Source organism: Musca domestica, unplaced genomic scaffold, assembly GCF_030504385.1.
Source record: "Musca domestica strain aabys unplaced genomic scaffold, Musca_domestica.polishedcontigs.V.1.1 112, whole genome shotgun sequence".
NCBI lineage: Eukaryota > Metazoa > Arthropoda > Insecta > Diptera > Muscidae > Musca > Musca domestica.
Genome location: NW_026712140.1, coordinates 1,333,219 through 1,356,094, shown reverse-complemented (window position 1 = coordinate 1,356,094; position 22,876 = coordinate 1,333,219). Strand labels below are relative to the sequence as shown.

Genomic DNA, 22,876 nt, shown 5'->3' with positions numbered 1-22,876 from the left:
TTTCTTCGTAGGAATGGAAAGAATACGAAGAAAGAATGGTAGAACAAAAAAAGAAATAATATATGATGAAAATAAAATAGCCATTTGGTATGGCATAGACAAGTAACACTGTTGCCCCGCTCAGGGATGTAACGATATGTGATTTGGGTGTTCAAAGGTGGGGATGGTGTTGGGGGTGGTGATTGGAAAGAGGTTACCATGACAATAACTATAAATCATACGTCCATTGGAACTCACATTATCATATCGCAAAGTTATAGACGGGCATAGCAGCAAATGCGATTGACATGCATATTTCGACATGTCATAATTTATTATAATTGATGCACTTACGTAGGGTATGGGAATATTTGAATTCAAAATTGTAACATGTTATTTTGTGAAATAAAAAAAATTAATGATTTTTTGAAAATCAATCTATATAAGCATTCATTTATATAAAATACTCCTAGAACTTGATAATATTAACATATTTTATGTATATTAGATATCTTTAAACATGAGGAGCATGTCTAATTTTGGAAAATGTTGTGATGATGGTATATAAATGGTTTAGATTTTGAATCCTCTACGTAAGCTTTTGTTTTCTGTATCCAAAGCTTACCAAAGCCAAATGGGTTTCTCATGAACTTAAAATTTAAAAATTAGACTGCAGTGAATTCCGCATTCAAAATCAGCCAGATGATAATAGTAATTTAATTTGTCGTAACTAGATGAAAATCAAATCCCAAGGCTTGTGACATTGATCTTCCGAAACATTTATAATAGTGCCAGCGGATGCTGTTTTTTTAAGGCTACATAATTGAGCAAGTCGGAGAATGCACTGCTCGACCCCAAAAATAAATTAATATTACTTTTTGAAAAACTGTCAGTCCTATAATCTTTTTCCATTATTTTAAAGATATATTGACTCTTGCCTGTGTTCTAGAAACTGCAATCGCTTTGAAAAAAAAAAAAAAAAAAATAGAAAAAGTTTTGTTTAAACCTACAGCATTTCAATCGGAGGCAACTCTCAATTCGACATACTTTGAAGAATTATGATTTTTGAAGGTTTTCAGCGGATTTGTTTTTATGGCTGATTGAAATTCTTTCAATAGATTTCAAAGGAAAATTAATTTACCAAAATCAAGACCTCAAAGATGGTTAAATAATGAACAAATTGTAAAACTTGAATTAGGGATTCGGCCATCCTGGTTTTTACAATATTCTACTTAATCGTAAGTAGGTTGAAACGAAATCAATCATAATTGACTTCGAAATATATACTCTTCTGGTCTGATATTGCTAGCCACTTCTTATGACCACCTTCGTTTCCCAAGGAATAGGCAAAACAACGGCTGCAGATTCGAGATCGATTTTTTGTATCATAGTCGGATGATACCGCTGGTCTGAATGTTTTCATTTAATGTAATGTCCACTTTCCGATCTCGGGTCCAATCAGATCAGATCTGGACTCATTGGTAGATTTTGCAATGCTTTTGGCTGTTTTCACTTCAAAACAAACAATTCTGCTTATCTCTATGCCCATTTAGCAAAAATGAGCTTTGTCGAAAAATGCAAGATGCGCGCAATGAATTTTCTTAACAACGCACTGCTTATGCTGATGAAGTTGTGCAGTTAATATCAGTGAAATTCCTTTCCAATGTATCACAAAGAGTGCACTTTGTAGGATGTCACGATGGCCAAACAGTAACGGCTTAAGGGTCAAACCAACAGAGACAGAGTGGGTTCTGTTCGCACGTAAGCGCAAGCCAGATAAATTGTGATCAGAGATGGAAGAAGACACAGGAGCTGGGGTATCTGTGAGCAACTAGAAACAGCCTACTCCTACTAATTAGTTTCAAAATAGACCCATAGTTACTTTTGAGGATCTTCAAAAAACCACTTTCTGAGTTGATTTATGCACGTCAGTGATTCTATTCGTCCGTCCATGTATTTTGTGAACAAAATGCAGGTCGTATTTGTTATCCGATTGAGAAGAAAATTTTCCCAACAATCGGTTCAAATTTATATTTAACTTCTATATATATCTTGAATCGATTTCGGGTTAATTGCCACCAAATGAACAATATCAGTCCAAATGAACAGAATTTTGGCACATCTGACCGAATTCAGTCTAGAAGCAAGTACATCAAATTTGGGAAAAAAAAAAATCGATTCAAATATAGCTATAACTCTCATATATATATATACATATATATATATATATATATATATATATATATATATATATATATATAGTTTAACCGATTTGGGGTTCTAGGTTCCTCACATGCGTAATATGCACTACAAATTTTATCGAGATCGGTTCTGATTAGGTTCCACATTTATCTTTATCAGATATCAGATTTATTGTGCACCAAATGGCTAATATCACTGAATTTTGGCAATTACGACTGAATTCATCCTATAAAGCAATACTTCAAGTTTGGTGAAAATCGGTTCAGATATAGCTATAGCTCCTCTATATGTGTTTTATTCGATTTGGCGTTTAAAGTCCCTCACATGCGTAATATGCATTCCAGAACAATGATCTTTGGAACCAGATATCAGATACAGCTTTGAAATAAGTGTATCAAATTTTGTCAAGATCGGTTCAGATTTGGTTATAGGTCCCATATATATCTTTAACCGATTTCGGATTAATTATGCACCAAATGGCCAACATCAGCCGGAAAGTCCTGACTTTTGGTACATCCGACCGCATTCAGTCTAGAAGCAAGTAAATCGAATTCGGAGAAAATCGATTCAGATATAGCTATAGCTCCCATATATATGTTTCATTCGATTTCGTGTTTAAGTCCCTCACATTCGTAAGATGCATTCGACAACAATAATATTTGGTAACAGATATCTTATAAACCTCTATTTATACCCTACACCACGAGGTGGTCAGGGTATTATGTCTTTGTGCATTTGTTTGTAACAGGCAAAAGGAGACGAGATAGACCAATAGTTCCTTTTGATAGAATCACATTCTCAGTCGATTTATGCATGTCCGTCCGTCCGTCTGTCCATGTATTTTTGTAAACAAAGTACAGGTCGCATTTATTGCCCGATCCAGATGAAATTTTTCACAGATCATTTGTTTGGCCCAAGGACGAACCCTATTGAAATTGAAGATAATCGGTCAAAATTTAGATATAGCTCCCATATATATCTTTGTCCGATTTGCCTTTTATTGTGCACCAAACAACCAAATTAGGTCTGAAAATAAGTATGCCAAATTTGATCGAAATCGGTTCAGATATAGCTATAGCTCCCATATATATTGTTCATCCGATTTTTTGTCCTCCGCAGCCATTATATGCACTCTGCAACAACAATAATAATAATAATACAGCTCAGAAATACATTTCCTAAATTTTATCGAGATCGGTTCAGATTTGGATATAGCTCCGATTTGTCATATTTGTTACCCACAGCCGTAATATGCACTCCGTAACAACGATATGCAGGGAACTATATCAAATACAGTTCAGAAATATATTTGCCAAATTTTGTAGAGATCGGTTCCGATTTGGATATAGCTCCCATATATATATTTTGCCGATTTCAAATTAATTTTGCACCAAATGAGCCATACAAGTCCGAATTAAAAAGATACAAGTGCTTCGGCGTATTTAGTTCTTTGAACTTTAAATTATATCTATAATCATAGGGTGTATGATTGAACTCTCCCTTAAAAACGTTTAATTGTTATGCGCAGCTCTACTAAATTAGCAAAGTGGTGTAGGGTATCATAAAGTCGGCCCCGCCCGACTTTAAGACTTTCTTTACTGGTTTAAGGCTACATAATTGAGCAAGTCGGAGAAGGCACTGCTCGACCCCAAAATTAAATTAATATTAATTTTTGAAAAACTGTCAGTCCTATAATCTTTTTCCTTTATTTTGAAAATATATATTGACTCTTGTATGTGTTCTAAAAATGCCAATCTCTTTGAAAAAAAAAAAAAAATAGAACAAGTTTTGTTTAAACTTACAGCATTTCAATCGGAGGCAACTCTCAATTCGACATACTTTAAAGAATTATGATTTTTGAAGGTTTTCAGCGGATTTTTTCTTAAAGCTGATTAAAATTATGTCAATATATTTCAAAGGAAAATTAATTCACCATAATTTTAACTCCTATTTTACCTCAAAAGATGGTTAAATAATGAACAAATTGTAAAACTTGAATTAGGGATTCGGCCATCCGGATTCGAATTATATACTCTTCTGGTCTGACATTGCTAGCCATATCTACTATGGCCACCTTCGTTTCCCACGGAATATGCAAAACAACGGCTGCAGATTCGAGGTCGATTTTTTGTATCGTAGGCGGATGATACCGCTGGTCTGAATGTTTTCATTTAATGCAATGTCCACTTTCTGATCCCGGGTCCAATGATGCCATCAGATCTGGACGCATTGGTAGCTTTTGCAATGCTTTTGGCTGTTGTTCACTTCAAAATCAACAATTCTGCTTATCTCTATACCCATTGAGCAAAAATGTGCTTTGTCGAATAATGGAAGACGTGCGCAATGAATTTCCTTAGCAACGCACTTTTTTTTGCTTATGCTGATGAAGTTGTACAGTTGTATCGGTGAAATTCCTTTCCAATGTATCACAAAGAGTGAACTTTCTAGGATGTCAGGATGGCCAAACAGTAACGGCTTAAGGGTCAAACCAACAGAGACAGAGTGGGTTCTGTTCGCACGTAAGCGCAAGCCAGGCACAGGAGCTGAGGTTTTTGTGAGCAACTAGAAACAGCCTATTCCTACTAAATGGATGGAAAGTGCAGTCCTGAGAGATAGACCCATGGTTACAAGATAGCCCCATAGTTACTTTTGAGGATCTTCATAAAACCACTTTCTGATTTTATTTATGCACGTCAGTGATTCTACCCGTCCGGCCATGTATTTTGTGAACAAAATGCAGGTCGCATTTGTTATCCGATTGAAAAGAAATTTTCCCAACAATCGGTTCAATTAATATATATAACTCCTATATATATCTTGAATCGATTTCGGGTTAATTGCCACCAAATGAACAATATCAGTCCAAATGAACAGAATTTTGGCACATCTGACCGAATTCAGTCTAGAAACAAGTACATCAAATTTGGAAAAAATCGATTTAAATATAGTTATAACTCTCATATATATATCGGTTCAGATTTGGGTATAGGTCCCACATATATCTTTAACCGATTTCGATTTAATTGTACACCAAATGGGCAATATCAGCCGGAAAGTCCTGACTTTTGGTACATCCGACCGAATTCAGTCTAGAAGCAAGTACATCGAATTCGGAGAAAATCGATTCAAATATAGCTATAGCTCCCATATATATGTTTCATTCGATTTCGTGTTTAAGTCCCTCACATTCGTAATATGCATTCGACAATAATGATATTTGGTCCCAGATATCTTACAAAGCTCGGAAATACCTCTGCCAAAGCGTTCATATTTGGATATAGGTCCCATATATATCCCTAATCCGATTTCAGGTTTATTGTGGAAAATATGGCTAATATAAGGCCAAATGGAGCGAATTTCGGGACGTACGTTTCTATTTTGTTCAACTTGGATCCGATATATATTTTTTATTGTAATCCATCTCCATCTCCATCTAAGTGATATCATGCACTCTATAGCAAACTATAACTGCTCTAAAGGCAAATGTTGATAGGTGGAATGATCTACTTGAAATTATGTTTTTTTTTTCTTGTTACGGGAGCTCTACTAAATATGCATAGTGGTGTAGGATTTCATATATTCGGCCCCGTCCGACTTTTGAATTTTCCTTACTGGTTTTTAATATAATCCTTATCGATGTTATTTGGTTCAAAGTTGGTATAATCACTTCACATAAATTCCAAATATAAACTTTTTTTGTTACGGGATCTCTACTAAATACGCAAACTGTTCAAGTTTCTGGAATCACATTCGCACTACCTTTACAAAGAATATGTACACTTTTTATGTCATCTTTTTAAAATTGTACAATCCATTTCATTTTAAGAAATATTCACAAAATCTCCTTATCACAACAAATTGTGATTACCTAAATTCAGTGTCCTAATATTTACATTGCATACCAAATTCAATTAAGCTTTCGCAAATTATCAAAACAATTCTCTTTAATTTCCATTACATTTAACTAATTATCAAGTTGAAAAATATTTACTTTTCCTGCTTACATTTCTTGCCATGAGAAAGGGAACCAAACGAAGACAGCGAGAGCAAGAAAAAATAACATTTAATAAATAAACACAAAGAAAAAACAAAGCTAACATTAATTTAAAAAAATCTCCACTTTATTTGCAGATATCATCACCACCATGTCAAAAATGTAGAGAAGACAAATGAAGCCAACAATGCCAAAGGACGCTGCAATATCAAATGGATACGTAAATTCAGAAGACACCGACACATACATACGTACGAAAATCATGCAAATCTATACACAAACATATTCAGCAATAAAGTGATTCTCATTTGGACATCATCATCAGCAGCATTACACACACACACACGAATACATTTCTATATTCGAGTCAAACATATACCGATGATGAAAACCAAAAATCTAGTTAAATATACCAAAAATAAATAAATAAACACCTATAGTCAAATATATATATATGTATATGTACATGAATATATGATGATGATGATGACGATATGAACGTGGATATGGATGATGACGCTGACGATAACAACACAACTATGCATATATGCCTCCGTATGTAGGCATCTATGTACTGTATATGAAATGAATAAATATGTATAAAATAAATATAGGAAATATATCGATTTACTTGTAAGGATAACAACAACAACACATTCATGAGCAATACAACAACTCAGAGGCGGTGATAGGCGTTATATATGCATAGAAAAAATATTAAATTGGAAAGGGTATACAGTGGTGGACATAATTGTGGAAAAAGTTATCAGCATGGGTTTTTGATAAAATGTAATGAATATATAGAGTTTTATCACTACTATCATCGAAAATGTCCAACAAACATGCCAACTAATTAAATAGTGATAAATGTCTTCACACTTATGACCGCCACTGTTATCAACAACTCCAATGAGTTTGTGTGCTCAACTTGAACATGAACACCATGACCACCACAACAACAACCACAAAACTGCAACAATGTAAATATTTATTATTAAAATTAACAAAGTATTCAACCAAACAACAAAAATCCCACAAAAAATGTCAAAAAGGTTAAACAACTGGATACCAAAACCAGCAGCAACAACTACAACATGAAAAAGAAACCAAATTTAATTTCAAATTACCTACTCTGTAAAAATGAAATAAAAATGTACACACACACAAAACGTAATTGAATATTCTAAAATGGCAAAGCAACTAAGCAACAAATTTGTAATTTAAAGTAAACGAAAAGCAAAAAGAAAAAAAAAACAAAATATCCGAAACACTACGACAACAACCCACTAACAGTGTAACAATACATATTTTATAAATTTTAGCAAACAAATGAAGAAAAAACTTAAACAAATTGAACTAATTGAATTTAAAACCAAAACTAACCACAGCTAAAAAACGAGAACATTGAGCACACATTTTTCTAAAGCTAAATCATCAATATCTGCCTTTTGTTTATATTTTTTTAATAAAAAGAGTAATATTGAACCTTTCCCATTCTCATTGACAACTTTATACAAAAAAAAAAACTTTGGAATTTATTGGAAGACCATATTTACATTGCAATAAGCCAAAGAATTTAAGGATTAAAATAAATAGAACTTGTTTTGTTTGAATTTGAATTAACTTTTTTCATTTTTGTTTTGTTTTATGGTGTTTTTAGAGAGTTTAATTAAATTTAAGATGTTTTTAGCATTCAATAATCAATAGGGAGTTTAATTAAATCTATGCGGAATCGGATATTTGTTTATGTATTGACATTTGGATACAAGCCTACAAAAGCAATAATGACAGTTTGTAAGGTAACTATTTTATACAACTACGTGGGAAGGGATCAAATAGAAATTATGACGTTGGAGCTATAGCTTTTGTAAGTTACGGCAAATGTTAATTGGTAGTCCTTCAATGAAGTGGCAATCGTTAGAGAACTCCAGCATTTAAATGTGAATAAATGTTTTGAGTCTCGTATTATCGCTTGTTACTGTGATACTGGTAGCGTAGTCCGACGTCAAGGAACTGGACGGAAGAAAACAGCAACATCAGCAAAAATGGTTCGAAAAGTAAAGAAGCGACTTGATAGAAACCCGCGTCGTAGTGGCCGAAAAATGGCTCGTGAGCTGAACATATCGTAATATTCCATTCAGCAAATATTGAAAAATGAGCTCGCGGTTAAGCCATTGAAATTCCAAAAAGTGCAAGAACCGCAAAAGAAAGAAAATAGACTCAAAAGAGCTAAAGAGTTGATTCGCTTGACCGAAAGTGGTGAAGTGCCGAATTAGGTTTTGTCCGATTAGAAAATATTCGTTGTTCAGCAGTTTGGGCCGCCATAACAGCCGATGGTCGCTCTCCGCTCTCCGCTCGTATTAATCGACCGAATAATATCGATCGAAAAACTTTTTTCTGGAAAATTCTCACCAAAATGCGTTTGTTTGCTTGTAAACAATATAATGAGCTGTCACTGGATTAACGGACGAGTGGCTTGGACAACAGTCCAACCCTGTACAGGGTTGCCCATATTCGACGGACCCATCTGGCAACGCCATAACTTTTGACAGAGATGTCACATCGCTTAATGACATACCGCGTTTGAAGCGTCAGTCCAAGTAGATTTTTACCATGAACCAATAAACGCCACGCTAGCGCTCTGAAATTTACATTCAACAGAAGGAGTCAATTGTGAAAACTCAACGTGCTTTTAAAACATTAAAAAATGTGAGAAGTGCGCCTTCTAAGAACACCATTAAGCGTTTATACGAAAAAATTTCGACTGGTAAGGCTCTTTCTAATCCGAAGAGGCCATATAAAAGTCGACCAAGGCGATCGGCCGAGAATATCGCTGCCGAACGAGCCAGTGCTGAGAGGTCCCCAAGAACATCCAAAAACGACGTTCTCAGCAGTTGGTCATGGCTCGGTCCACTTTACAACGGATTATTCGCATTGATTTGCATTTGTTCCCGTACAAAATTCAATTGACGCAAAGAATGTTGCCTGCGGACAAGCCTCGTCGATTGGAATGGGCCCATGGGTCCGTCAAATATGGGCAACCCTGTATTGTCCGATTGAGATGCAATTTTCCACAAATCATTTGTTTGGCCCAAGGACAAACGCTATTTACATTATTGAGAATCGGTCAAAATTTAGATATACCTCCCATAAGTATCTTTATCCGATTAAATATTTGTTGTGCACCAATTACCATTTACGACCAAATTAAGCTTAGAAGCAAATACTTCAAATTTGGTAAAAAAAAATCGGCTTTGGTGTGGCTATAGTTAGTTTAAAAGTAGTACCCCTGCGGGGAAAATTTTTTTTTTTTTTAAACTAACGTACAAAAATAAATAGATATTTTTTATTTAATTCCTTTACGCCAGGTAACTATTTTAACATGGGGATGAGCTAGGCAGTGGACAATTGTCCATTCCTGCATTATTTTTAAACTAACTATAAACTAATTAATTTTAAATTAATTATAAACTAATTACTTTGAAATTTTTAAAATTAGTTTTTTCTGTTAAAAGGGGGAGATATAAAAAAAAGAGTTAGCGAATGTTATTTATTTATTTTTTGATAAAATTTTTGAAATTAATTTATTATTATTATTTTTTGGAACAGTGTTTGGCTTGCTTGTTTGGGATACCATAGTATTTTGTTGTTGCAAAATCGTCAGGCAAAATCCCATTATTGTTGTTTTTATAAAAACAACGATTGTTTATGAGTGGAGAACGATGGTAATGTTTACCAGGGGGTCTTAAACAAACGTTGTTTTTATAAAAACAACAATAATGGGATTTTGCCTGACGATTTTGCAACAACAAAATACTATGGTATCCCAAACAAGCAAGCCAAACACTGTTCTATTAATAGACACAGGCACGGTCGACGAAGGGGTTTTTGTTGTAACAGATAAAACAAACTTACATGGTTATGTTACTTCGTTCAGGTTGAACGAAAGCATAACAAGTGGAGAAAGATGAAAATGTTTATAAGTGCGGTTGTAAGATTTAGAAGACTTTCCAAAAGAATTTTAGTTTTATATAATTCTTTGGTTCCTCTTCTATTGAGCTTACGATCTCGTCACTTGGGTAAAAAAAATGTTTTTTGTCATAGAAGTTATTTTTAAAATAACTTCTGGGGAGAATATCCCAGACAAAAACTAGGGAACTGATGAGGATTGGTGGCTCTTTCCGAAACCTAGGTATTCCCTGCCTTACCCCCTGGTAAACATTACCATCGTTCTCCACTCATAAACAAACGTTGTTTTTATAAAAACAACAATAATGGGATTTTGCCTGACGATTTTGCAACAACAAAATACTATGGTATCCCAAACAAGCAAGCCAAACACTGTTCTATTAATAGACACAGGCACGGTCGACGAAGGGGTTTTTGTTGTAACAGACAAAACAAACTTACATGGTTATGTTACTTCGTTCAGGTTGAACGAAAGCATAACAAGTGGAGAAAGATGAAAATGTTTATAAGTGCGGTTGTAAGATTTAGAAGACTTTCCAAAAGAATTTTAGTTTTATATAATTCTTTGGTTCCTCTTCTATTGAGCTTACGATCTCGTCACTTGGGTAAAAAAAATGTTTTTTGTCATAGAAGTTATTTTTAAAATAACTTCTGGGGAGAATATCCCAGACAAAAACTAGGGAACTGATGAGGATTGGTGGCTCTTTCCGAAACCTAGGTATTCCCTGCCTTACCCCCTGGTAAACATTACCATCGTTCTCCACTCATAAACAAACGTTGTTTTTATAAAAACAACAATAATGGGATTTTGCCTGACGATTTTGCAACAACAAAATACTATGGTATCCCAAACAAGCAAGCCAAACACTGTTCTATTAATAGACACAGGCACGGTCGACGAAGGGGTTTTTGTTGTAACAGACAAAACAAACTTACATGGTTATGTTACTTCGTTCAGGTTGAACGAAAGCATAACAAGTGGAGAAAGATGAAAATGTTTATAAGTGCGGTTGTAAGATTTAGAAGACTTTCCAAAAGAATTTTAGTTTTATATAATTCTTTGGTTCCTCTTCTATTGAGCTTACGATCTCGTCACTTGGGTAAAAAAATGTTTTTTGTCATAGAAGTTATTTTTAAAATAACTTCTGGGGAGAATATCCCAGACAAAAACAAGGGAACTGATGAGGATTGGTGGCTCTTTCCGAAACCTAGGTATTCCCTGCCTTACCCCTGGTAAACATTACCATCGTTCTCCACTCATAAACAAACGTTGTTTTTATAAAAACAACAATAATGGGATTTTGCCTGACGATTTTGCAACAACAAAAAAAAAAAAAAAAAAAAAAAAATATTATTTTTTTTTTTTTTGAAGGAGTTTTTTATACTCTACACCACAAGGTGGTCATTTCTTTGGTCCAAGGACGAACCCTATTGAAATTGGAGATAATCGGTCAAAATTTAGATATAGCTCCCATATATATCTTCGTCCGATTTGCTTTTTATTGTGCACCAAACGTGTAATATCAGCCCGAATAGTATGAAATTGCACATACAACCAAATTAGGCCTGAAAATAAATATGCCAAATTTTATCGAAATCGGTTCAGATTTGGATATAGCTCCCACATAAAACTTCGACCGATTTATGTTTTATTGTGCACCAAACGTCTAATATTTGTCCAAATGGGATGGAATTCTGTACTTACGACCGAATTGAGTCTAGAAACTGGTATGTCAAATTTGGTGAAGATTGGTTCAGATATGGATATAGCTCCCATATATATTGTTCATCCGATTTGTTGTATTTGTTACCCACAACCGTAATATGCACTCCGTAATAACGATATTTAGGGAAATATATCAAATAAAGTTCAGAAATATCTTGCCAAATTTTATCGAGATCGGTTCTGATTTGGATATAGCTCCCATATATATTTTATCCAATTTCAAATTAATTGTGCACCAAATGGGCAACACAAGTCCGAATTTAAAAGATACAAATGCTTCGGCATATTTAGTCCTTTGAACTTTAAATTATAATTATAAACATAGCGTGTATGTTGAATTCTCCCATTAAAATGTTTAATTGTTATGCGGAGCTTTACTAAATTAGCAAAATGGTGTTTACTGTTATTTTTATTGTTATTTAGAGAAAAATTGAAAAAAATTGAAATTTGGGTTAGTGACCAGGACTTGTACTTGCAAAAGTGATTTCATTTTAGAAATTCTTTTGGATTCAAGCAATAATTTTCGGTTAAAATGAAATTTTACAGTTAACAACGCCTTTCAAGCTATTTTTATACCCTCCACCATACCTAGTATGGAGGGTATATTAATATTCTTGATCAGCGTAATATTCTAAGACGATTTAGCCCTGTCCGTCCGTCTGCTGTAATCACGCTACAGTCAAAACGAATTATGAGAGGAAGGTAAAATTTTGCGCACATCTGATTTTTGTCTGCATGCATGTCAAGTTCGAAGATGGGCTATATCGGTCCACGATATCGTATAGCCCCCATATGACGGTACCTTCGATATTCGGTATTTTGATGATATTAGCAACATTTTTAAATTGAATTGTGTGAAATTGTACACAAGGAGTTCTTTCTGAGTACTTTACCCTCTGAAAGAGAAATGTTTATATAGGTGCACTATATCGTATAGCCCCATATAACGGTACCCCCCGGTATTCGGTATTTTCATGATTGTAGCCATATTTTTCAATTAAATTTTCTGAAAATCTACACAAGGAGTTCTTCGTGACTACTTTACCCCCTGGAAGAAAATTGTTTTTTTTAGGTCCACGAGATCGTATATCCCCCATAGACCGCACCCCCCGATATTTGGTATTTTGATGATTTCAGCCAAGTTTTTCAATGGAATTGTCTTAAAATCCATTCAAGGGGTTCCTTCTGAGTACTTTACCCCTTAAAAGGGAATTGTCTATATAGGTCCACGTTTTAGTGTAGCGCCAATTTAATTGTAACACCAGATATTCGGTATTTTCATGATTCTTGAGACATTATTCGCCGGAATTATTAAAAATATATCGTATATAAAGTTCGGAACCATTATCAGAGCCTATGACACAAATTACTTATGCAGGGCCACGTCTTCGTATAGTCCCCATATAGCGGTTTTCAATTGAGCGTTATTTTTCGATTTTTTTTTTTTGAAAATTTTCAAGTTTCTTCTAAATGGTGGAGGGTATAAAAGGTTCGGTCCGTCCGAACTTAGCTGCTTTTTTACTTGTTCAGCATACATTTTCGATTAACCCCCGATATTTGATATTTTGATGATTTTAGCCACATTTTTTGAAGGGATTTTCTAAAAATCCACACACGGTTATTCCTCCGGTAAATTTTCAAAATTATTGGTAAGTAGAAGGTTCTGCTTTTTTATTTCAGATTCATAAGAGAATATAACCCCATTTCCACGATATTAGTACAGGCATTGACAAACGCAAATTTTAGACTTTTCCCTCTAATTTTCAGAAGAGTTTAAACTAGATTCTCTTAAACTTAAACTTAGATTTTCTTCATGGTGAAAGATTCTTGTACTTGTAAGCTGAACTAAAACATGTGCATAGTCCTCACTTCTTTTGTTGTCTTAGAAAATATTGCCACTTTACTGTGAGCTATCTTAAAGGGCTTAAACAAATATTTCGATCCTTAATATAGCCGACATTTATTGCATAGATCCTTTTATGGAATTTCTGTTTTTGTACAAAGAACATTTTATTTTATAGTTAATTTACGGCCTGTTGTAAAAGTTCACTTCTATTAGAATAAATATATAGTTATACAAAAAAGCATAGTTAACACTTTAGGACTGTTTAAAAAAAAGTATATAGTTTTGTAAATAACGAACTAAATCGTTTAGTGTAAAACATATCACTAAATTACTTTTGTAAAATAATAAACATAAATAAAATACATAAATTACCCACTCTTAAATTCTTTGGTTTATTGCAAATGTAAAATTTCCAATCCCTCCCCATTCTCAAATTATGACTCCCATTTGTTATTGTTTGTTTTAGAAATTATTATCATAATATTGAACATTTATAAATATAGTATATGAATAATTACTACATCATTGCCTTGTTGATATCATAATTATAATTATAAATACAATTAACATTTAATATCTAATTAGCTAATAAATTAACTTAATATAGAACACCGACAACAAACCAACAAAACTAGTCAAATAACTGAATAAATGAATTATGTATTTAGAAATATTTATTTAAAACAATAAAACTAAATAAGTTCGTGTTTTTTTACACATAAATTAAATTTTCAAATAAATAAGAGTAAAAAAAAACATAATTAGAAGTATTTAAATAAACAAAAATGAAGAAGAATCATCTAAAATTATAACTAACGACGACCAAGCAACTTTACCACTACTATTATTATGATTATTACTCCTATTATTATGGTTATTATTACAAAAAAAATAGTTATATCAAATGAAAAAAGAAAAAAACCGAAAAAAAGATAAGGGAAGGAAATCCCTACAAAAAATGCCAACCATTTCATTACAAAAATAATTATCAATCACCATAGCTCTAAGTGTAATATAGACCTCACGACACAGTCAGTACACATTCAATGGAATCCCGGGATGAGTGTGTGTGTGTGAAGATTTATTGACCTAAGTAATATTTTAAATTAATTAAGCAAATTTGATACCCTACAATATGTTAGAAGCCCCCTTATGTCCAAATCCATTTTAGAAGATTTCGCTTTTGAAATTATGTCAAATTATTCCCTGTCATTAACTCTCTTCTCAGGCGTGTCGATTGGCTTCAATTGTGTGATCAGGAAAATTTTTCTGTTTTTGGTTCATTTGAACCCCTAAATCATTTGAACCGATCATCTCCAAATGAAAGAGTCTAGGATAATTGGCTATATTCGTCAACGAAATTAGCATAAAAATCCAGAAGTTCGTCCTTTGTGTATTTTGGATATTGCCAGTAAGTTATTTTCAGCGTTTCGGTAGAATGGAAATGTGGATATTTTTTCACAAAATCTAACTTCTAGCGAGAGTTCGTTTCCTTTGGTTTCTATTTCTGACCGATATAACGGCTGCAAAATCAGGAACATTTTTAGTTGTTGGTCCATTTCGACCTCTTAATATATTGGCACGGTCGACGAAGGGGTTTTTGTTGTAACAGGTAGAAAGAAAGCATGACAAGCGGAGAAAGATGTAAATGTTTATAAGTGCGGTTGTAAGATTTAGAAGATTTTCCAAAAGAATTTTAGTTTTATTTAATTCTTTGGTTCCTCTTCTATTGAGCTTACGATCTCGTCACTTGGGCAAAAAATGTTTTTTTCATAGAATTTGTTTTTAAAATAGCTTCTGGGGAGAATATCCCAGACAAAAAACAAGGGAACTGATGAGGATTGGTGGCTCTTTCCGAAAACTAGATATTCCCTGCCTTACACCCTGGCAAACATTACCATCGTTCTCCACTAATAAACAAACGTTTTTTTTTAATAAAAACAACAATAAAGGATAAAGCCTGACCATTTTGCAACAACAAAATACTATGGTATCCCAAACAAACAAGCCAAAACTGTTCTATTGCAGACATCTTTGAAAACAATAGTCCCAGCCCTTCTGAGCCTAACCCTACCCTTGTGAAAATTTTTGTGACCACAACCTGTGCTCTAAGGTGAAACAATATTAAAAAATATATTGTATTATATTATGGTATATTTCACCCACTAAATATTACCCGATATCCATCAAGATTGGAAGGCTCCTGCCCAGCCCCAAGATCTAGCCCCATGCTAACTTCCCATTGGTCTATAATTGCGACCTGTAGAGCAACTGCAAAATCAGAAAAAATAGTATGCGATCGTCTCCAATATCAATTCTAAATTTCATGAAGATCGGGCCATAATTGTGACCTGTAGAGTGATGACAAATTAACAAGGACAGACGGACGGACGGGCATACATGCATAGCTAGATCGACTCAGCTCGGTGAAATAGGAAGATCTATATATACTTTCCTATGTGGGAAACCAATATTTCGAGGTGTTATAGTTAGTTAGATAGTTTTTGGCCCAATTAAACTTATAATACCCCCCAAAACATAGTGTTGTAGGGTCTAATTAAGGGAACAAAAATTCTTCCCATTTTTATATACTAAATCACCATGATTGGCCCAAAAAATTGTTAATACCTTGAAATATTGGTCCTACACCCATCATGTCCATCTGGCTTTTTGAGAACTTTAACTGTTTGTATTAATTTGCAATCGTTCTACTGGTCGCAGTTATGGTCCGATTTGTATGTAGTTAGGGTTCAGAATAATAGTCAGAATAAAAGCCTATTGTTTTTCCGGACCTTGAAATCGATTTACAAATTATAATAAAATACCAATGGGGTAGGAGTTTAGAACAGGATAGCAGCTCACTAGTTTAGATGGTCATCAGATAATATTTAGAGTGCGGAATAAATAAAAACATTCCTGTAAAAAACACCACATTTTTCAGTCAAAAACGAAAATTTTTAAATTACATTTACATGAAGTGACAAAGGTTCTTCCCTTACGTCAGCATAATCATATGATTTCGTTGCAGTACCTGATTGGGAACAGGGACAGAACTTCCCCATCTGGGCGTGGAAGCAAGTACCAGCGTGGTCTAGAGAGATATAAGATATAGCCTCGAGATCAGGAAGCCTATCGAGCGAGTCTAATTAACATTCATACTGATGCAGTCGCTGATGTAGTTAAGCATTACAGTATGAACGCCGACTTCGGGGAACACCCCCTGAGAGAATATCGGTTGACTAAGAAAACCAGAGTAGTTTTGGCACAACTACGTTCAGGATGATGCAGATAATCATTTTTTAGATTATTTAATTTTTCCGTCTAAGCGTAAAAGCTCATTTCCCTTGGTTTTCAAGGTGCCGTGTCGGTGCTGATTATGTCCGATTTGTTTTTGGTCATAACCCCCATAATAGTAATGTGGTAATTACGTTAGCTTCCAAAACGGATACAATCCCCATGGGAAGAATGACCGTTTTCTACGTGGACTATTTACAAAAATAATTAATTGTAGAATTCTTTGATTCGCGGTAGCAAGTGAGGAACATACTCAAAGGAGAAATCTCAAGCCCCAGCTACTTGCAAAAATTATGAAATTTAGGTCCAGGACAGAGGGGAAAATCTTAATCGGGGAGAAAATCTCAATCGCAGGACATACCCAGAGAAGAAAATCTCAATTGCACACCCAATCGTTGTCCGCAGCTTTCTTGGGCTTATGACCGAACCCCCATAATGGAATGTCCAAGAAATAAAAAAATGGTTATAAACCTCCAAAATAATAATGGGTATGTCCAATGACTTTCCTCTCTGGGTATGTCCGGCACCTATTAACGTGAACCCAAGTTTACTACACTTAATAATTTATTTAAGTTGTCCCAACCACAAACATTCCTACTCCCCACTTTATTATGGAGATTATGACTTAAAAACGTCATGTCCGGGCGCCGGATTTGGATTTCGCATTTATAAACCAGTAAAGAAAGTCTTAAAGTCGGGCGGGGCCGACTTTATGATACCCTACACCACTTTGCTAATTAAGTAGAGCTCCACATAAAAATTAAAAGTTTATATGGGATAATTCAATCATACACGCTATGAATATAATCATAATTTATAGTTCAAAGGACTAAATATGCCGAAGCATTTGTATCTTTTAAATTCGGAATTGTATTGCCCATTTGGTGCACAATTAATTTGAAGTCGGATAAAGATATATATGGGAGCTATATCCAAATCTGAAGCGATCTCGATAAAAGTTGGCAAATATATTTCTGAGCTGTATTTGATATATTTCCCTGAATATCGTTGTTACGGAGTGCATACTACGGCTGTGGGTAACAAATATGACAAATCGGATGAACAGTATATATGGGAGCTATAGCTTCTAGACCCAATTCGGTCGTAAGTGCCAAATTGCATCGCATTTGGACAAATATTAGACGTTTGGTGCACAATAAAAAGTAAATCGGACGAAGTTATATATGGGAGCTATATCCAAATCTGAACCGATCTCGATAAAATTTAGCAAATGTATTTCTGAGCTGCATTTGATATATTTCCCCAAATATTGTTGTTGCAGAGTGCATATTACGGCGGCGGTGGACAAAAATAACAAATCGGATGAACAATATATATAGGAGCTATAGCTATATCTGAACCGATTTCGATCAAATTTGGCATACTTATTTTCAGGCCTAATTTGGTTGTATGTGCAAAATTCCATACAATTCAGGATGATATTACACGTTTGGTGCACAATAAAAGGCAAATCGGACGAAGATATATATGGGAGCTATATCTAAATTTTGACCGATTATTTCCAATTTCAATAGGGTTCGTCCTTGATCTGTGCAAAATTTCATCTGGATCGGGCAATAAATGCGACCTGTACTTTGTTTACAAAAATACATGGACAGACGGACGGACGGACAGACGGACGGACGGACAGACGGACGGACAGACGGACGGACGGACATGCATAAATCGACTCAGAATGTGATTCTATGCAGATCATCAAAAGAAACTATGGGTATATCTCGTTTCCTTCTGCTTGTTACAAACAAATGCACAAATACATAATACCCTGACCACCTTGTGGTGTAGGGTATAAAAAATGTGTAAATGAGGGTGGCGGAAATATCAACTTAATTCTCAAAAGGTTAGGTGATGCCACAAACCTTGAAATATGGGTTCTAGACCCACGATTTTACATATGTATCTACCTATCTCGCCGAGCTGGATCGATTTAGCTATGTGTATCCGCCTGTCTATTTTCATTTATAATCACCGTACAGGTCACAATTATGACGCAAACCTCACGAAATTTTGCGCTGAGTAAGGGTTAGGGTCACATTAAAAACTATTAGAGAGAGAACAAGAGATTTTTCTGATTTTGTAATCTTTCAGGTCATAACTATATACCAATTGACGCCTGATTTTGCGTGGGGTTAGAGTTTTGAATAGTGAAGAAGCGCGCCTGTTGGAATCGACAGAGTACAGCGGATGAAATGTGGACCATGTGGACCTTTTGCGTGAAATATCAATTTTCAAAGACAATGTTTTACTTTGTTTAAGTTTTGTCAATAAATGATTGATATGTTTTGATTGTCTACTTTGGCATTTCGTTTTGTTTGTGTTGGGGTTAGGTGAACCAAAATTTGCCTATAAAAGCCCTGTTTGTTTATTCACGTACGAAAACATTTGCCTTGCAATTAGAAGAAAAATAAGTTTGCTTCTTTTCGTTTAAGTTTAGTATTCATTTGCAAAACCGTTCCATATCTCAATCCTGCTCACCAACAACTACTATAGTACGCATTATCAAACCCGCCCCCCAATCTCAACCTTTTCATTCCTTCAAACAATACTAAAAATATTGTCTTTTTATACTCTACACTATTTGTTGGGGGTATTATAAGTTTGATTGGGCCAGAATTTATGAAACACCTCGAAATATTGGTTTCCCATATAGGAAAGTATATATGGATTTTCCTAGCTCGCCGAGCTGATTCGATTTAGCAATGTATGTCCGTCCGTCCGTCTGTCCGTCTGTCCATGTTAATTTGTAATCACGCTACAGGTCGCAATTATGGCCCGATCCTTACGAAATTTTGCACGAAGGTGGGGTTAGGATCAGAATAGAAGCCTATTTCTTTTGAAGATGATCGCCAAATGTTTAGGGGTTGAAATGGACCAAATACTGAAAAAATTTCGGGGAAGAAGCCTACCAATTTGGGTGGTCATCGGATAATATTTAGCGGGTAAAATAGACCATATCTTTTGTGTTGAAAAAATTTAAAATTTTTCATTAAACCGCTAATATTTTAATTCCCGGCGAAATCACAAAGCCATGACAAGGTTACTTCTGATCTTTACATTTATGTTAACGTCCAAGAAATCAGATATATATCAAAATATGTGCGATATATATGTTTATCAAAGAAGATATGCTTGAAAAATCTCTTATATGTCGAGAACGGCTGAATTGATTTCGACAGTTCTCATTAATTCAGAATGGCCTCTTGGCAGGAAAGAAAAAACGTCTAAAAAAATCGCATAAAAATATCTCTCTAAAGATGAAAATATTGATTTTGTAACAGTTTCTCATATTTTTTCAATTTTGTCATATTTTTGGCATATTTTCATTTTGAATTAAACATTTGGTAATATTTCTACAGCTAACAAAACTATGTAGTTAGGATATCAGGATGTCATATACAGATCGCATTTATGGCCCGATCCTTATGCATATCCTTGCATGGGCATAAGATGAGAGTCAGAATAGAGATTGGAGATGATCGCCATATATTTAGGGGTTGAAATGGACCAAAAAACTACAAAACTGTCAGCAGGTCGTAATTATCGCCCGATCCTCACGCACATTTGAATGGGGGTTACCGGACATTGCAAAAGCCAAGCAGTTTTGGATGGCCATCCAAAAATATTCAATGTGTAAAATAGTTGGCCAACTTTTGTAGACAAAATACGAAAATGTCCATTTCAGTGATTTTTTAGAGAATTCACAAATACAGGAAAGACTTCTGACTATTTCGTTAACGCTGATTTCGTTGAATAATATAGTCAAATGTCTGTATCTCATATAGATGCGTTTCAGTCCAAAACCAATAATAAATGTTAATCTTTTGCCACTTCTGAGAGATTATAGGTCTTTGGGAAAATAGCCCATTCGTTTAAGTTGCTATTATTCGAAAATTAGAGAACGAAACCTGATGGTTTACTGTTATTATTTGTCACATATCTTGTGGAATCCTTTCGAGTATCTCGCCTATATAAACTGTACGATTTATTATAGTGTTGTAGGGTATTCAACGGTCGGCCCCGCTCGGCTGTAGCCTTTGCTTACTTGTTGTACTTGTACTGTACATATAGGATGCATTTCAAACCAAATCTCAAACACAGATACCATCAATGATCTAAATATCAAATTTTAGAATTTTATCTCGAACCTGGCTGACTCATCTGTAATCAAGCAGTTTAGTTTTTGGTACAACCAGTTCGGAAATGAACTTATTTTGAACAGTTTTGTTCTTTTAATGTTATATATTGTTTCTGATAAGGAAATAGTGAGTAAGAATCCCGTTTAATTTCTGGCTAAAACAAATAAAATAACAGCGTGTTGGCTTGTACTTTGGAATGTAAATGATTCCATTGGAAATTCTGACTAAAATCTTGAAAATTCTGAGTATCGTATGCTGCCATTTCTGATTGTTCAGGGCTGATTGTACTGCACTGATTGTGTAAATGGTTAAAACTAGAACTTTTTTCGAAAAAATGATGTTTGAGAAGAATTTTGTTTTGTCAAAGGCTACTACTAACGATTTTTGTACTACAGTACAAAATTTATACTAAATAAAATACAAAAACCCAAAAAATATTTAAACATTTCAAAATAGGAAAATATGAAAATTTGTATTCTTCGAAACTATTACTTTCAGCAATAAATTTTCAACACACATCCCAGCCTTTTATCTAAATTAAAGAAAACGCATTCATTTCATTTTGTAAGTAATTTTCTTATGTCATAAAATTTTCACTCACACTTTATAATAAGCTATCGTAAAAAAGGTATTTATAAAAAACAGAAACTAAACGAAGTCAAGAAAAATTGTGAGAACATATTTATAGTTTAATTTTGAAATTACATTTGAAGAAAAAGAAGCTTGTTAGTGATATTAATTTTTAAAATTATATTTAAATAAATAAAAAATGAAACTGCTATGGTAAAATAATAAAAAACAAACAAACAAACAACAAAAAACGGAACACAAAACAAATAAAACAATAAAAAAAAAACTGACTTAATAAAAAGAAAATATTTGAATTGAAATTAAAAACCAATGAATTGGAACTCAATTATTTTGATGTGATTTTGTGAATTTACGCAATTATTTTCTATGAAAATTAAAAAGGAAAAGTTGTTGGCTTCAATGGCACAAGCAATTAATTGAAATGGTAAGTACAATCGAGAGCAGCAAGGAAAACAACAACAGCAACAACAACAAGGGCAATATTGACCACCAACCACAACAAGGACATGTTGGCATATTCAAAAAACCTGAAGAAAAAAGAAAACACACACATACGAAAGCAAAATATGTATAGCATATCAGAATGTGATGGTCAATCACCAACCGGCGAGCGGGTCGGGGGGTCATGCAAATTAGGGCCAATGATTCAATTATACCGAGAATATATTATTTACGGTAAAATGGAATAAATTAAAAACTCCATTGAAAATTCAATGGTCTAGTTATTTTGATATTAAATTGAAAGCCACGATGGCATGCCATCCCATCCATGACTGCCTGGCTGACTGCGTGGCACAGTTGTTGGCCGGGCACTTTTAAAAACTTATGTTGTTGTTGATGGTGGTGGTGGTGGTGGTAGTAGGTAGGTATCTGCAACAACCGCGTATAATTTAACAGGTGAGGAAAATTGAGTTTTCCGGTAACAGGTTTTGTTATATTTTTCCTGCTATTTGTTCGTTCCATGTTAACATTAAAACAATTTGTTATGTTCTAGCCGGTCAGAATAAATTCATTCTGCTCAATATAGAAAGCCTTGTTGGCAATATGGGCGAATTCGTTTGCATTTTCAGCGGGGTGAAATATTGAAGTGAAATGACTAAAATGCTTTGAATGTGCGG

General features: G+C 34.3%; 2 protein-coding genes across 3 annotated transcripts in view; both read left to right on the top strand.

Moving 5' to 3' along the window:
- Positions 1-6,622, top strand: part of LOC131807148 (patj homolog) — a 198,898-nt gene extending 192,276 nt beyond the window's left edge. For both annotated transcript variants that reach the window (XM_059132167.1, XM_059132166.1), the window contains one exon: positions 6,313-6,622. The gene's annotated coding sequence lies outside the window, so the exon portion shown is untranslated. The remainder of the gene's footprint in view (positions 1-6,312) is intronic.
- The window catches only part of LOC101896728 (retinol dehydrogenase 13), a 340,667-nt gene that overhangs the window by 188,099 nt on the left and 129,692 nt on the right, over positions 1-22,876 (top strand). The gene's annotated exons all lie outside the window — the stretch shown is intronic.